The following is a 15,215-nucleotide window of genomic DNA, read 5'->3' as shown; positions in this document are numbered from 1 at the left end:
ATGACAAAGTTAAAATTAATGTTTTTCTTTTTTTTTTTTTTTTTTGCATGGGGAAATGACTGTATTAAGGACATTAGATTGATTAGGTTTAAGAGTCAGAAACTAAATGAAAAAGAATACTGAATATTATGAGGCTTTTTTTTCTAACAAATGCATGTATACTTAGTAGCAATTCTGAAACATGGAAACAATCTGATAAAGAAAAAATGTCTGTCTGGTTCTCATGTCTCCATGGATACAGTCTGATAAAGAGAAACTGGAGACAGTCTGGTGGAAGGGGATTGGCTGAGGGAAAAGAAAAAAAAAGAGAAATTGGCTAGGAAATAATGTTCTCTGAAAGCAATCAGGGGTTTTCCAGCAGGGAGGGCTTTAAAGAGAAGACAAAACCAATTAGACTTGAAGTAAAGGTTTTTCATTTTTTGAAATGCAATGGGGATAGTAATATAAATAGGTGCTTTTTCTCTTTTCTCCCTTCTTCTCTCTTTTTCTTTGTTCAGTTTTAAGAAATGTAGTCACTGCAATGTAAAAAAAAGTGCGAGAGAGGAGAAGTGGAGGAGAGGAAAAATCTGGTTAAGACAGTACGACAAATGAGAAATCAGTGTGATTTTCCCAATGCTTGCATATGGAAATGACTGGGTCAAGACCCTAGGTGTTATCCAGTAACATGTTTATTGCAAAGCATGCACATGAAAAAGTATATTGAATATTATAAGGCCTTTTTTTTCTGGTAAACAAGGTACCTTTAGCAGTTTTGTGTCTGGTTTGCATGTTATTAGAAGACAGTTTGACAAAGAGAAATGGCTTGGAGAAAATGTTTACTGAAAGCATTACAGTGCTATCTCAGCTGGGAGAGCTATAAAGATAGACAAAATCAAATACCACTTAATAATAGCACAGGCCGTACCATGCATCTTAGCATAACTAATCTTTCATTTTGGTTAACTTTAGCATGTCTTTGTGGTTATCAAATTAGAACTTTTGTTCTTAGGAAGCAAAAACTTCAATATTTGAAGATGTACATAGTTTTGTGTGCTATTATTAAGTTAGGTTTTAGGGGGGTTTAGGGGGGTTGTTGGTTCTTTTTGAGGGTTTTCAAAAAACAAAAAGTTATGTAAGATGCAACATAGGCTCAAATGGATATGACAAGAAACAACTGTATAAAAGACCAACCTGCTGAATAGCATATGCATGTAACATAAAAGTTGGAACTAGACCTTTAACAAAATAGCAGTTATACATAAAAGGTGGTAATAATAACTATATAAGAAAATTATGTTTTATGTAATGTCTTTCAATCTGAATGATCGTACAGATAAATATAAAAAAGAAAGAGTAGTGAATTATATTAAAAATGTAGAGTGCAAATAGATGCTACGGGAGACACACCTGGAAAGAACTGAACATGTGAATTTGATAAAGAAAGGTTTTCAGGATGGTTATTCAGTAGAATATCTGGGCAAAGGAAAAGATGAATACTTATATTAGTTGCAAGAGGAGCTCCAATAGTGATAGAAGAGGAAAAAATAATAGTGGAAGATATATAGTACTAAGGGTCTACTGGCAAGGGAGGAGGATTAGACTGGCATGCATTTGCATTCCAACTAAAACTGCTGTAATGGAGCTTAAGAAAATTCTGGGAGAAATAATCAGGTTTCACCAAATAATATTACTTATAAGTGGAGACTGGAATTTGGTTTGCAACAATGAAGATGTGTCTTCCCCGCTGGAAGGGAAAATATAACAAAGGAGGGTAGATTTTTGTAGAAATTTATAAAAATGTCTGGCATGAAAGATGTGAATTCAGTACTATGAGTTTGGAGTGAATTTACATATTATTCTCCAAGATACAAAAACTGGGCTAGACTAGACAGAAATTTATATCTCACAGGAACATATGCATTTAATTGAAGGTCTTGAAATGCACCCAATAACTATTTCAGATCATGCACCGATAATAACTAAAATAAAAACTCAAGGTAATTAAATAAAAATGAGACACTAGCACTTTCCCACCTACTGGCTGAAAACAGAGAATTTAAGGAATGGGTTTTGGAATTAATTCAGGAGCTACTAGAGAAGATAGAAATTTCTTCTGAAAATATAGCAAGGGAGTGTGATAAAAGAAAAGTGGAGTTTAAAACTAAGGTGGCAATAAAGGAAAGGGAGATATGGCTAAGAAGTAACAAGGATTATTTAGAGGGACTGACAAATGTTAAAGTATTGCAAAATAGGGGGAATCTCTCAGAACAAGAAAAGGAGTAACTGCAGAATGTTAAACAGAAAATAAGGGATTGCCTCAATAATATGCATGAGTTTAGAAAGATTGCTGTTAAGAAACTGTTTTTTTTATAACAACTCTAGAGCACAAAAACTTTTAGCACAAAGACTCAGGCAACAAAAAAGTGGAAAGGGCTGTCACCAAGCTTAGGGAGCCTATAAAAAGGAAATAACAAGAGATCCTGTAGAAGTATCAGAAATATTTCAAAAATGTTATGAAAGTTTGTATATAGCAGAGAAATATGGAATTCAAGAAAAGGTACAAATGGAAATGTTTTGGAAAAATTAAATATGCCAGTGTTAAAGGTAGATGATGCTCAATTACTAACAGGCTAGGAAGAGATGAGATGAAATGACTATGTATAACCAATCTACAGGAAAGACCCCAGGAATGGATGGTATTCCTGTGGAAGTTTGGAAGCTAGGAGGGAAAAACTGATAAAGATCTGGAAGGTTTTGTTTAACAGTATGTTAAGAGGAGGAGAAGTACCAGCATCCTGAAAGAAGGCAGTGGTAACAGTGATACCTAAAGAGGGTAAAGATCCATTGAATCCAGCTTCATACAGGCCCATTTCAATACTAGACCATAATTAAAAAGTATTTACATCTACAATGGCTAAAAACATGGCAAAAGTGATACCAAAATTGATAAATATGGATCAGCAAGATTTTCTGGAGGAGAGGCAAACATTTGATAATATTAACAGAACACTGATGATCCAGAGGGAAACAGAATGTAAGAAAATACCACTGTTATTGGTGGGTATTGATGCAGAGAAAGCATTTGTCAGAGTAGACTGTGACTTCATGAGCAGGGCAATGGAAGCATTTGCTTTCCCTGATTCAATTATTAATTTGATTAGGAGTATATATGAGGGATCGTAGGCAAAAATTAAAATGGGTGGGGTCCTCTCTGATAACTTCTGCTTGAGTAGTGGAACCAGGCAGTGTTGCTCACATTCCCCATTGTTGTTTGCATTATATTTAGAACCATTTGCAAAGAAAATAAGGGACCCAGAAATTCAAGGATAAAACTGATATGGTAGTCAGGAAAAGCTGGCTCTATTTGCATATGACATTGTTTTATATATGACAAAAACAGGAAAGACATTACAGTGTTGTGGAACTGTGGCTTTCTGCTGTCTCCCCTGACCTTCCCATAAAGATGGGGGTCCCCCAAGGTTCGATTTTGGGCCCTTTACTTTATAACATATTCACCAGCCAGTTATCCATATCCACACCACAGTCATCCCTGGTGCAATAAACTGATGACTGCACAGTCATCATCATAGCCAATACCCTCCCAGATCTACATACAACAACTCAGAACTCCTTTTGTTCTACCGAATACTGGCTCAACAAGAACCAGCTTATCCTAAACCCCAAGAAGATTAAACTCTTGCTCTTCATTCCAAAAACTATGAATCATCTTAAACCTTCTTTTTCTTTCACTTCCCTCAATAACACACCCATCACAGGTGAAACTAATACCAAATTACTCAGGGCCATTATCGATGACCAGCTGAAATTTAACCTACATGTACTCAGTAACATTACAAAAAACACCAACAACTTGGATTCCTCTACAGGAATAAAAACTTTTTATCCAGTAAAGGCAAGATAGCCCTATCCCATGCCTACTTACTACCAACCCTACTATACGGCTCTCAAATACTCACCAGCTTACAAACTACAATTCTTTCCAGACTGGAATCCACTTACAACAAGGTGGCCAGATTTGCTGCTGAACACCCATACCATTCTCACCACTGCTTAGCACTCAGGAAACTAAACTGATTAGAGCTTCCTAACAACTTTCTCCTCTCTCAGCTCTAGATAATTCACTCTATTCTACACCAGCACTCTTTCTGTCCCAACATTCACGCTATCATCTCCCTCTACACCCCTTTAGAACTCTCCGGAGCTCAGAACAACATCTCCTTTCTATATACAGGCCAAAGATTAACATTGGCAGGTACCTCTACAGCTATTACCCAGCAAACAGCTGGAATAAACTTCCATTATGCATTCGAAATACTAAGCCTAAACAGCAGTTCAAAAATACAGTAAAAAACCACCTAAGCAATACAAGACTATGTCAGTGTAACTATGCCCCTGATTGACTTGGCTTCTGCCTCCCAACTTGTCCCCCCCCCCTCCACTCCTGTGTCACCGAACATCCTTTCTCTACAACTATATTTCTGTACAATACTCCTTCATATGACCTCACCACCATGCACCTGCTTATTTTTACTATAGACTCAAATAATCATTCCTGTGCTTTTTCTAAGTTTAAGTGATGAATGTAAATATTCTAATTGTATCCTCTGTACCCTGTCACTGTACTAGAGGTACTATGCTAATATGTAAATCTAATGTCACTCATGTTAAACTAAGCTTAATTTTTTTTCTGTGGGGAAACTATTGTTCACAGAACTATGTACTATGTTACTTTAGTTAGATAATCAAGTGACTATTGTTTTTTGTGGAGCTTTTCTCCTTGGTTCTCCACTGAAAAAGGGCACTGACCCAGCTGGACTAACCTGGTCAACAAATGTAAAATAAATAAAATAAATAAATACATTTTAAGACTATTTGAAATCTTCTCAGGATACAAAATTAATGAAGCTAAAACAAAGGCAATAGCGGTAAATTATGTACCCACACACAAACTGGTCCAACAATATCCATATTTATGGGGACATGATAAAACAAAGTATTTAGGAGTATGGATTAGAAATTACTCTGTTGTGGCATCTAAAGATATGTGGGACGAGACTGAACAGAAGATAATACAAACATTGAGAAACTGGAAGTTTTATTATATAGCTATGGATACTAAGATACAAGCAATTAAAATGTTTTAGTCCCTTTAGTTTTATACACAGGTCAGGCCAATTTTTATCAACTAAGCGCTTTCACCAGATAAACACAGTGGCTTCTTCAGAGTCATTTGAATGTTACAAACACTTCGCTTAAATAGTAAGTTGTGTGATTAATTAATTAATTAATCATTCAAACCATCCAATCTAAAAGCTCATACTTCCAGGCTAGTTGCAAAATAATCACAACAAGTCACTTTAAAAACCATGACATATCTCCCCTACGAGAAAAAAATATAATAATAATCAACAATTCTAAATACACAGGTATAAAAACAGGCAGAAAAAAATCTTTCTTAATATGACTTGATATTAATCTAAACCTAAACAAATAGACAGACCATAATAAATGTGTGGTGATTATTTTGCAACTAGCCTGGAAGTATGAGCTTTTAGATTGGTTGGTTTGAATGATTAATTAATTAATTAATTAATCACACAACTTATTATTTAAGTGAAGTGTTTGTAACATTCAAATGACTCTGAAGAAGCCAGTGTGTATATCTGGTGAAAGCGCTTAGTCATTTATGTTTTAGTGTTGTATTAAATTCATTTTTCACCGATCAAGACTACCGGTTTTGTCCTTGGTGGCTGTTTTTTTATTTTATGGTTATTAGCTAGAGTTTGTATGGCTTCTATAAAGTAGTTGTTAAAGGAATCAGCTATTAGTTTAGGGTTATTGTGGGCGATTCCTGATGGGGTGGGAGACTTGGAGTGCCCTGGGTGAAGTAATTTGTTCATAGCTGACCAGAAATTTTGTGCCATCTGGGATATATTTACCTACATTTTGTTGAGAATGCTATTTTGTCCCCCCCCCCCCCCCCACAGTTGAATGAGGGATTAGAGAATCCCTTAGAACATTTGGAAAATGAGAGCTGAAAAATCTTAGAGATTCCCTATATCAAATTATCCCTTGCATCACACTTTTTGATCATCACTGCAGCAGAGGAATGAAAAACTAAATCTCTATCCAAAAGTGAATTTAAAATCTCATTTTTCACATTCCTCTGGGAGGTTCTGAAAACACAGCCAGGCAAACCTCCTCAAAACCATACCAGTGGCCATAGCACTGGAAGAAGAATCAATTGAGTTATACACACACTGTAAACAAGTACCGACTTGTACAATGGAAGAAACTAAATTATTTAGAGCAGAATTTCCTCACAATAAAAAAAAAAAAAACTGCAGACAAAACATTCCTCATAGTTTCACAGCTAGAAAAAAATATGAGTCTGACAATTCAAAATTCTGAAAATCAAAGCTGCAGAAACATATACCCTTTTCCCCATACTTATCAATAAACTTACCATCCTTATCAGAAAAAATGGGATTGGAATTAACTAAATGTTTAGCAGCAGTAGGATTAACTAAAGCTATAGCTGCTGGGCCAGGTTTGGGAACAGTGTATAAAAAACTTAAGATATTGTGGAACTTCATACATTCTGTCTGCCTTTTTAGGGGCTGCAGGCTGACTATCAGAAAAATAACAGGCAGCAACACCCATACCCTCCAAAGCTGACAGAACTGGAAAAACTGGCAAAGATTCTGGGAATTCCTTCTTTAACAGCTCATAGTATTTTCTGAGGTACTGGAAATCCTTAGTGTTCTCCTACTGAAAATACTGGCACATTCTGAAAATAACAGCAAAACACTCTATAACCTTGTAGATAAAGGTGGGTATTGGTGCAAACACAGATAGCAAAAAGAAAAAAAAAATAAGACCAGCCAACAAGGTAGTTAAAACAGTTAAAAACAACAAACTTTAATAACGGTAAGCCCTTTCGTGGTTACCACTTCATCAGACCATGCAAATAAAAACTAAAACATTTAGTAAATAGTAAAACACAATAAAACCAATCAAGACAACCCAATTAAAGTCACTTACACCCTCCTCTCCTTAAGGGCAAGTTTTAAAGGAACAGTACTGTTCAATCCAGGTTTCTTATATGCCTGCAGGGTACAATCCATTTGATTTCCATTCTTTCCACCCTATTGTTAAAATCACCACCCCTGATATTGGGTAAAGCAAGTTGCCGAACTCTAAAACAGAATTTATTATGTCTTTTTACTGAGAAAATGTTGGGGATGCATACTAGTGCAGTTTAATAGTCCATTTTCCAACATGGTTTCTTGAAGAGTCTAGTGTCATGACCCCCCAGCCCCATTCTTACTAATATTGATGCTAGGCTCTTCAGGACACTAGGATGCAGAGAAAGGGTAAAGCGGCACACTATTTTTCATCACGTAGTATTGTTGTGCGTAGTGATAGGGGACAGGTGCATCAAACCCCTAAGGTTTCTTTTACATATTCGAGCAGCATCAATAATTTCTGTGATATTATCAGAAAGAACTGGCATATTCTCTTGACAGATAAAAAGGTTACTAAAGTGGTAGGCAAGAAGCCTGAGTTTGTTTTTAGAAACAGTCTTTCTTTAAAGCGACTTTTGTGCTATGGACCTTCTGATAACTACTGTTCCAATAGCATATGATTGCCACACTTGTAATACTTGGGATTTTATATCAGAGAAGCATTTATACACCCAATGACAGGGCATGAATTCTCTCTTTGGTTTTATGTGGACTGTAGAAGTACTAACCTGGTGTACCTAGCTACCTGCTGTAGTTGTTCTAGTTTATATGTGGATAAGACCAGAAGACATCTGAAAGAACAGATCCTTGAACATATGGGTGATATTTGCAAGCATGTGTGCCATTTTCTCAGTAGGGGACATAATAGATTCTGTTTTAGAGTTCTGCAACTTGCTTTACCTAATATTAGGGGTGGTGCTTTTAATAGGGTGGAAAGAATGGAATTCAAATGGATTGTACCCTGCAGGCATATAAGGAACCTGGATTGAATAGTACTGTTCCTTTAAAATTTGCCCTTAAGGAGAGGAGGGTGTAATTGACTTAATTGGGTTGTCTTAATTAGTTTTATTGTGTTTTACTATTTATTGAATGCTTTACTTTTGTATTTGCGTGGTCTGATGAAGTGAACCCCATGAAAGGGCTTACCATTATTAAAGTTTGTTGTTTTTAACTGTTTTTAACTACCTTGTTGGTTGGTCTTATTTCTTTTTTCTTTCCCATTTTGGAAATAGTCCCAGAGAAAGAGAACCCCCCACAGGAAGAATCAGAAAATGAGCTCTCCCTTAGTCTGAATGAGAAAACCCTGTATCTGTCCCTTCATCTTCTTGTCCAGATTCAGAATCTTAATCTCTTCAGGAAAAGAGGTATCTTTCTTTTGCCAGAAACCACCTTATAAGAGTGATCAGTAGTCTGAATAAAACTCTAAGCCCAACCCAGTAAACTACTCTTGTCTGAGGAAATTTGAGGAGGAGTAGATTCATGTTTAGTTTTCTGTTTCGTTTTGATAGAAAAAAATGTGGCCAACAGTGTTATTAAAGGCAGCAGAAGCTTCCTCAGAGATGGGCAGAACATTTTGACAATACAAGGAAGTCTTCTCTGTTCTCTCTCCCAGGACAAACAAAAGTAGCTCTCCCTTGTCCACTGAGGGGACCATAAGAGCCACAGAATATGTGGATAACCCCCGGTCCATAGAAAAAAAATGGTTTGCAATTATTTTAAACAACTTTTAAACTGACAGGGAAAATGTGAGCACTTGTTTTAAAAGTACAGTACAGTCTCATACATGTCCTAGGCTGTACTGTGAGGTTTGGGAATATGTCCTCATCGTCCCTATAAGTGAGGGAACAAGACCCGGTTAGATTGAAATAGATAAGACCAGGAGATGTAACCATATAAAGCAAATTGAAAAGCAAGAATTCCATATGCAAATGAGATACATCACAAAAGAGTGCAGTCACCATTTGGAATGAATTTCATATGTAAAACACACGCATCACAATATAGTGAAGGCCATGTATGGAATGAGCACTTGAGTTCAGTAGAATCATTTCCAGAGTCCAAGGAGAAACAGACTGAGATAACGGTGTCTTCATTGTGAAGTACTAAGATAATTTGCGTGTTAATTTACTCAAAAGGATCTCAAGACTTGAAAGTGTTTATTGGAGTTAATTATTCAGAAAGTATTGTGTACCATTTACAAACTGACAGATCACTAAAATGGGAAACAGGTTAGTTGTAACACCACTGTTACTCTCTGAAGACTACTTAATATAGTAAATCATTATTAGCTGTCATTGGAGAAGTAGGGCTTTGAAGAAAAAAGTTTTATTTTTTTATATTTATATATATTTTTTATATTTTAGTGAGGTCCATTTGCATGGTTAATTAAAAATGAAATTCTGTTTTCAGGGGCTGACATTCAGACAATTACATGCTTGCCTGTTAAGTGTAATTGGTGGTCACTAAGTTTTGTTATAATTTTCTGGTGTTTCTTTGTATAAGCAAAATTAAAAGGTTTTTGAGTGTTATAACTTGAATAAAGCAAACTGACAATTATATAAGTATTACTCTGAACTCTCTCAATTTCCAGGCATATTCACTTTTTCTAGTAATGCTGGTCTGCTGCTTTGTTCTCGTTTCTTGATTTGCATATCAGTGTTTCTGATTTAAATTCAGGGTGACTGTACTGCATCTGCCTGTAGCCAGTGCCCAGGTGTTTTGTACGTCTTTATTAACTGATTCCAACATCAGGGCAAGTCACCTGGATACACCATTACTTTAAATGATACATTAAGGGACACCTTCTTTTGTAGTAAGAAAATAATTTGCACTTATTCGCAGCAACTGTAGTAAGGGTGACCAGACTTCTTAACTCTCCTACTGCTATTGGAAGGGGGTGATTAGATGTATCCTCTTCATTTGACTTACCACATCCCTGCTGACTCTTTTAGTATCCATGACCCGGCTGTTCATCAGCACAGGTCAGATGTCACACTCAGGATTTTATCCCTCTAAAACGGCACTGCATTAGGGAAAGCTGGAAAAGTAAATGTGTTAAACTGATGGTGCAGTAGTTCATTATATAAATTAAAAATAAATAAATAAAATAATAAATTAATCTGCTTTTATATGGTAATGAAAATGTTGATTTATTTGCACTGAATTTCCCTGATACACTCTTTCAAAAAGCCAGTATCAAACCAAGTATAGTCTGATAACTTGTCTGTCAAATGAATATATAGCTTCCCCACTACAGCCTATCACAATATATTGGGGGACCGGTATACTAATATTTTGTTTAACAGAACTTCTTGTTTTCATAAAATTTTCTTTGGATCATGTACAGGAATCTACCAGATATATTTTCTAGTCACACAGAAGATGACTTTTGTCTGTTGCAGCAGTTATCATGTCTGTAGTTGTATGATAGCTGTCATCCCTTGTATCTATAGCTTTCTGATGTATAACTACTTACTGCAAAATCTACACAGAATTTTTCTGCATGTATGTTCAGTGTGTCCTTTGGCTTGGTGATCACCTTGCCATGTTAATAATCACTAGTTTCTTTTCAGTTTTCTGATGTAATTAGCAATAACTAATAGGTTCATAGGTGTGCACTAGGCTAATGGCCCTGGAGCCTTTATAAGCCTAGCCCATAGAAGTGCCCTGGCATCATGCTGCCTGACATTAGTTCCCAGTGCCTCTATCAAGTAGAGCCACTGGAGTGATCCCCGGGGTGAACTTTCTATTTCCCATCCACTCATCAAGATTTCTCTTGAAGAAGGCCAGTGAGGTGCTCTGCTTGACATGCATGGGAAGTCTATTCCAGAGCATGGGCAGTCTCTGGGTTATGAACCTGTCCATCCAGCATGTTCTGTTGATTGTGGTAATGAGGTTGAGTTCTCTGGAGCATGTGGTACAGAGAGCTTGGGATTTATTTAGATGTAGCATTTCTAACAGCTGGATCAGACATGGCTTTGTAAGTCAAGCAGAGATTGCCTCTTTGTAGACAATATGATACAGAGAATAGCTGGATTTTTTGAGTCTGTCCATGTAGGACATGTGTTTAAGGCCTAGGATCCTCTTCATGAGGTACTTTTGTGGCCTTTCCAGCTGTTGCAAGTGTCTAGTGAGGTACATGCCAAATGGGGCATTATACTTGATGATTGGCCTAATGAGGGAAGAGTAGAGAGAGATGGTGACCTCTTTCTTCATTGATGCAAAACCCTTGGTAATGAGATGTGCCACATAGAAGAACTTTCTGACCACAGTGGCAATGTGGTGGTCGAAGGATAGGTTGCTGTCAACCTGTGTCCCCAGATATCTTATAATGCCTTCAGTGTTCAATGGGCAGCCATAGATGTGGTAATTAGTGGGAACTGAGTTTTTCCCAAAGGGGATGATGACGCATTTTTTGGCATTAAGCTTAAGACCATGGTTTCGACACCATTCATTGGTCTCAGTGAGGCCTTTCTGTAGGATGTTTACAACACTTGGGGACTTAATAATGGCTCCAGCTTGCAGTCGTCTGCTAACTTGGTCAGCCAGAGTCCCTCTGTGTTGGCCTGGACTTCTGAGAAGTAGATGCCAAACAGGAGAGGACCCAGGACGGATACCTGTGGGACTTCACTCATGACTGGTCAGCAGTCTGACTTGGAGTCCGCTACTTTCACACTGTGGGTTCTATCTGTCAGCCAATTTGCAACCCACCTAGTGATGTAGGGGTTGATGTTTAGTTTGGTGAGTTTATCAATAATTCCTGAGTGGGGAATGGTATCAAAGGCCTTGGCCAGATCGAGGTAGGCTGTATGAACTGCCTTGCCCTCATCTACAGCTTTGGTGACTGACTCAAAGAAGTCAACCAGGTTGAGCAGGCATGATCTACCTTTCACAAAACCAAACTGCATGGGATCTAGAGTTTGGAGATTCCCTATATCCTTGTTAATTAGGTCCATGATGATGTGCTCCATAGCCTTACATATCAGAATCATCAGGCTAATGGGGCGATAATTCCCAGGGTCTGTAGTTGCTCCCCCTTTATGGAGACTGATGACTGTAGCAGTGTGCCATTTGGTAGGGACAAAGCCTGAGGTGAGGGTGTGATTGAACAGGGCACACAGATGTGGTGCCAGTTCACTTTGTAGTTCATGTAGAACACATCTAGGGATATTGTCGGGTCCCATGGAAGTTGTATTCTTGGCCTTGGGCAATGCAGCTTTAACCTGTGCTGCAGTAATGCTGGGCATTCCTCTGGTATTGTGATTGATCCTTGGGGGGGGTAAAGCTGGCATTGAATCTGTCAGCCAGTATATTGTCAATATCTGTTGGATCAGTATAGGAGGTACCAGTGTGCAGTAACTCAGAGCAAACCTGGGTATTGCCGTGGAGACTCTTCATATAACTATAGAAGGCTTTGTGGTTGTTTTTAGTGTCTGCCGCAATTCTGCCTTCATAGCTGGCTTTAAAGGTTTTGATGAGGGATCTCAACTTTTTGTTGAGGCTAATAAGGGAGTTTTTCCAGTCTTGGGACTTCACCTTTTTCTGCAGGTTTCTTCCTTTGTTGTAGAGTTTATTAATGGCAGGGAACCACCAGATTGGCTTACTTTTTTTGGGGGGGAGAGCATCTTGGTTCTGTTGGGTATGGCTAGTTCCAAGAATTTATATACATGTTCTTACAGTGCACTGGTGTATGATTTGGCAGTCATGCATCTATTTTTCATTGGTATGGGTGCCATGAAGTTAGCCACCTCTGTTTTTAGGAGCCCAAAGTCAGCTTTGGAGAAGTTTTTCATGGTGGTTACCTTTGCGGGGGTGGGGGGGGTGTGAATTTCCATGGTAATTAGTTTGTTGGCGGATCTAACCAGGGAGGAATTGACTATTGGTGTAGAGCAGTGGTTGCCCAAGTTAGTAATAACCAGGTCAAGGATGTTGCTTCCTCTAGTAGGGGTAAGAATGAGCTGTATTTCAGGTCTTAGTTACATATTTCTGAAGTCAGAAGTTTAATACTATTCTAGAACGTTATACCAGCAGTATCTTGAAGAACAAAGGTGGCTATTGAGGATTAAATCTGATCATAATGACTACCACTGCAAAGCATTAGTCCCACAATAAACCATGGCTAGGGAGTGGGTCATAGTGAACTTTGCTCCCAAATGGTAAGGTTTGGTCTTGAGGATAAAAGCCAAGATCCCAAAGCCTTTGGCCAGGAGGAACTAAATCCCCCCATGACCTACCCCATATGCCAAGGATTACAGCTATTATGCCATGGTATAGGTGGTATGGTCAGTGTTTTCTTTTTCAGAAGTCAACTGAGGGTGAAAAAAACAACAAAAAAAAAAGGCAGAAGTGCCACTTACTCCTTTTATGCCAGAATCCTTGCCAGGTTTTCTCACATCTGTTAATATTTAGGTATTACATTTATTTACGTATTTATTTTTGGGCCAGCTACACTGCCTTCACATTCTTGGAGTCACTGACTGACCCTTATTTACACATTGCTATAACTGTATGGGCATACCCCAGACATGTCTCTTTGTTGGGTAGGTTTCTCATCCCATCAAATGGGAAGACCTCTGGGCCACTTGGCTGTGAGTACCCTTGGACTCAAAGAGCAAGTTGGGTATGTTGAGGTTATACTGTACTGTACTGAAATTTTACTTTTAAATCCCTACCTATTCCTAATGTGCCATGCTGGCATCATGATGTGTGTATGTTCACCCACCTTCCAAATTGCATCCACCTGTTATCATAGCCTCTGCATCACCACTGGCACACGTGCCATAGGTGTATGCCTCTTGTGTGTCCTCCCACCCTACCTCCATGTATCATCAGCGTCATAGTCAAGGCTTCATCTTTCTATCAAAACAGAGCCAACATTTTTTTAAATAACAATGGATAGATATTTTAAGTTGCTAACATGAAATCACATTTTTGATGAAGCAGTATCTGACACTGAGCAAGTTGCTTAAACCAGACAGTGCTAATGGGTCAGTCCTGAAAATGAACTCTTGCATCCTGTGGGCTTACTTAATTAACAAATATATTTAAAATGCTCTTCTCAAATGTGTAAGAAAGGTTAATGACAGAGTGCCAGTATGCCAGTCATAAAAATAAAGATAGACAAATAAAATTTCTATTATGATACTTGAATACATAATAGAAATGACAATTTCTATTATGATGGAAAACAAAAATGTTTTTCTAAGCTTGTTTCCTGCCTTTCCTATAAGTTGTCTAGTCCAGATACAGATTTGCTGTATTCAGGACTGTTTGTAAGCTTCTGAGCCCCCAAGCCTTTCTGTGTTGGAGGGAAGCCTTCTAGCTTAATTTTGTTTCTTAGAACTAGCCAGTTTTCTAGTTTCAGCACTCAAATCTGTTTCTTTGAGCTCAGCACTTGTTCAGAACTCATTGTAAGCACTAAATAAGCTACAAATTACTACAACATTCAACTTTCCTCACTTGTCTAGAGGAAAACAGTTTTTAGTACTTACTAAATAAGCACCTATACAGGCATGTCTAAGGGTCAGCTCCCGGTGTTTTCTCCTGTCTACCTGATGAATCTAGGCATCTTGGGGCAATGCGGCAATTGCCTCATGTACACAGACAACCCTCTCCTCCTACCACCCAACACTACAACCTGTGAGAGATGCACTTATGTAACCAAACTGGAAGCAAAGCTCTCTTCACCCAAGACTTGACCAGACAGTCTAGAGGAGACGGTAAACACTTGCACCACACCGCACTCAGCACATAGTCCCTCAAAACCTACACCACCAAAACTCACACATAGAAACACAAAACACACACCTACATTCGCGGAGGCTCTCAAAAAAAATCTACCCAAGCAAAAGGGACCTCCAAAGCAGAAAAATAAGCAACCTCCAACCCCCCCAAAACAACCCAAATGACACATAGCTCACAAACTCAGTGTGCCACTCAACCACAGCCCATAAGGCATAACAATGTACCAAACACTCTAATCATAGGTGACTCTATAGTCAGGCACAATGATGTTCCACTCACCAGGCTAAACAAGGAGAAAGTTACTGTCAGCTGCCTGTCAGGTGCCAGAATCCACCACATAACGCATGCACTCAGGTCACTTCACAGCAAGTACAAATATGACTCTATCATTGTCCATGTTGGCGTGAATGACCTGAGATGTACCTCCCTGGACTACATGAAAAG

Source organism: Protopterus annectens, chromosome 13.part0 (assembly GCF_019279795.1).
Source record: "Protopterus annectens isolate FY-2018-M chromosome 13.part0, PAN1.0, whole genome shotgun sequence".
Taxonomy (NCBI): domain Eukaryota; kingdom Metazoa; phylum Chordata; order Ceratodontiformes; family Protopteridae; genus Protopterus; species Protopterus annectens.
This window is presented reverse-complemented; position numbering follows the sequence as displayed.